Source organism: Sardina pilchardus, chromosome 14 (assembly GCF_963854185.1).
Source record: "Sardina pilchardus chromosome 14, fSarPil1.1, whole genome shotgun sequence".
Classification (NCBI taxonomy): domain Eukaryota; kingdom Metazoa; phylum Chordata; class Actinopteri; order Clupeiformes; family Clupeidae; genus Sardina; species Sardina pilchardus.
The window spans coordinates 3,934,439-3,937,832 of record NC_085007.1 but is presented as its reverse complement, the minus strand read 5'-3'; positions in this window follow the sequence as shown (position 1 = coordinate 3,937,832).

Here is a 3,394-nt window from a genome sequence, read left to right as displayed (position 1 = left end):
TGGAAATTTACGTCTGTATTTTGTACGTACGTTACACCCGGTGATGTCTTCATACCTCCGTCCGTATTTTACGTGTGAATGCATACAGCGCCCCCACTTTTTCGTGTGGTATTCGTGTGGTAGTACTCGGTATTGCAACGTTTCATCCGTAATCGTAAGCCCCTCAATTTCGTGTCAAAGTACGGACGAAATCAACGGAAAGAACGTTTGAAACACTCCACATGAATCCGTACCCGTATTTTACGTTGAGCATGAATGGGCCTTTAGGTGTCATCAATGCAGCTCATATGGAGTCATTAAAGAGACCCTATGCAACTTTTTCATAGTCATAAAATCGCTTAGAAATCGTTGTTTTGCTTGACTGAACAGTTTTATCGAAAGCAGTAATATTTCCTCCCGCCCCCAGTGTCCCTATCCGCTATTGCAACCTTGCAGTTTGTTCAGGAGACGATCGTTCCCTGTTTACATCTGGAAGGCTGAGACGCATAAAGAACAAGAAGAACCACGCTTGCCATTTATATATTTATATAGCCTATATATGTATAAATGTACGCGCTAAAGCTGTCGGGGAAGCTCTGCACAGAAATATGCAAGCATAAAACGAATGAAAATGAAAAAAACGAAACCGAAACTTAAGATGAAATTGCCAATCCTGCATAGTTTCTCTTTAAGACTCATTAGACTAAAAACAATTCCTGGAAGATCAGCAGGGTGGGTAGGTTTAAGCATTCACTGACAAAGAGATTCATTCTTTTTTTCCCCCTTGCCGATTTTCTTTATGTTAACCCATGTTTGAATTTCTGAGTTGTTCCTTCAGTTCTTGAAACTAGTACACAACACGAGATTTGGTTATAAATAGAAGTAGAAATCAGTAAAAGGTTTTAGGACAAATAATTACTCTCTCATATACAAACACACACACACACACACACACACACACTCTCCGACTGAACTAAACAAACAGAAAACACAAGCAGATGGAATCAGGATCTCACTGCGTGCAAAACAGACAACACACTCAGAGCAGAGGCTTCCGTCTGGAACCCATTTTGTCCCATTCCACGCTCGGCGGATAGTCCAGAACATGCCCGTATAAATCTCCCTCTGCACGGACCGACCCAGTCAGACGCCAGGCCTCGGGAACGCCATTTGCCAACCCAGTGAGATGATTTCCAGAGAAATCGACCGGGGAAAGAACAGGCCACAGTTGTGTGGCATTCAAGTTGTTGCGTTATTACTGTGACATTTTATGGGACAATTCCTGAGAGGTTACTATTGTAGTGCGTGTCCACAGACTGAAGAGATTTAGTTTAATCTTTTTTTTTTTTTTGTTCATTTGTGGCCTCATTTTATAATCCAACATTGACCAACACATGACTTATGAAAAAAATATGTTCATAAACACACTTGGCTGCTTTGCCAAATATCGTCCTGTCCGCAACAACTAACCCATAAAGGCTTTGAGATGACCAGATTTGTTGAGTAATGTTGAGGCTTAATGATGTGTTCTGAAATAGAGACTGACTCAGCTACTTTCAGTCTGACTGACAGACTTTACTGCCAGTGGTGTGAACCATTTCAAATTGGTTGTCAACAACATTGTTTTGGTGAAGGCAACCGCAGAGAGGCTGGTGCAGTATACTCTGTCCAGTCCCCCTGCCAAGGTCACACACGGTCAGCGACGGCTACGGACACTAAGGTGTGTGTGCATCCAGTCTCCTGGTGCCGCCCTGCGCTGACGACTCTGCTGACTGGGTGGTGTACAGTTACATCACACACACACACACACACACACACATACACACACGTGTGTAGGGGGTCTGTGCCATTTCAGCAGACCAGATGTGCTCTTTGCGGAGATCAGGCCTGTCATTTTGTCAACCCCACCCATCCCATCCAACTCCATCGCAACCCATCCCATCCCATCCCATTCCTGCCAATCCAATTTCATCGCAATCCAACCCATCCCATTCCCAACCCAGCCGATCCATTTCCATAGCATCCCATCCCATCCCATCCCATCCCATCCCAGCGTGTGTGACCCAGTGTGACCCGACTCCTCTGCGGTGTCCAGTGTGTGGCCTGGTGGGCTGTCAGGTTGTCAGGCGCTCTCTGACTCACATGATAAATTCACACCACACACACAGGAAGGGAAAAGGGCCGCCTATCATTAGACATCACTTCAAACATTTCTGTCTGGCCTGGGCCTGGTGTGTGTGGGCCACTCGGTGTGTGTGTGTGTGTGTGTGTGTGTGTGTGTGGTGTGGTGTACATATGTGCGTGTGTGTGTGTGTGTGTGTGTGTGTGTGTGTGTGTGTGTGTGTGTGTATGTGTTTGTGTGTGTGTGTATGTGTCTGAACATGTGTCTGTGTGTGTGTGTGTGTGTGTGTGTGTGTGTGTGTGTGTGTGTGTGTGTGTGTGTGTGTGTGATTTCACTACTCTTAGAGGATGACTTCATGGCATGATGTGATGCTGTTGTTTCCGTGCCAACCTACTGTAGAGCGCAGCATCTGTCTCCATATGGTTCAGTGGCTTCTCCCTTCCTCCCTCTCTCTCTATCCCTTTCTTCCTCTTTCTCGCTCCTTCTCCTTGCATCTTCCCCCTCTTTCTCCTTTCCTGCTCTTCCTCCCCCTCTCTTTCCTTCTATCTCCCTCTCTCTTTCACCTCACTCTTCCTACCTCTCTCTTGTCTTGTCTCTCTCTCTCTCTCTCTCTCTCTCTCTCTCTCTCTCTCTCTCTCTCTCTCTCTCTCTCTCTCTCTCCTCTCCCTCTCTCTCTCTCCCCCAGCTGGGGTTTGATTTACAGTAAGATGACACAATGTCATGTAGAAGGGATAATGGACGACTTGGCAATGGGGCGTTTGACTTTTAAGCAAGTTTGAGCTGCTAATGGAGCCATCGTGTCCATTACACCTCCAAGTGCAGTAAGTTCAGATTCAGATTCAAATTCAAACTCAAAGTTTCTTCATTAGCATGAGTGTATGAGAACAGTGTTGTCAAAGCTATTGCTCATAGTAACATACTGAACATAATACTATATTATGGTCCGATACCTGAATGCTGTGGAGTCTTTTGTACCACTGTTTCTGTTTTGTTTTGTTAATTTGCCGATGGATGTTCCACCCTTTGATTGTCAAATCTGTCTTCTTTGCACTTCTCTTGCCTACCGGCTCATTTCTCAGCTTGCAGGCCAAACTGGCTGTACAAGTTCCTGAACTAGAACTGGGTCATTTTAGACCTTTCCTGAAAATGTCATCAAAATCCATCCATAACTTTTTGAGTTATCTTGCGAACGAAGAAACAAACAAACAAACAAACAAACAAACAAACAGACAAACCCAGATGAAAACAAACCTCCTTGCCGGAGGTAATGAATGATTGCTACGACCAAAGCCC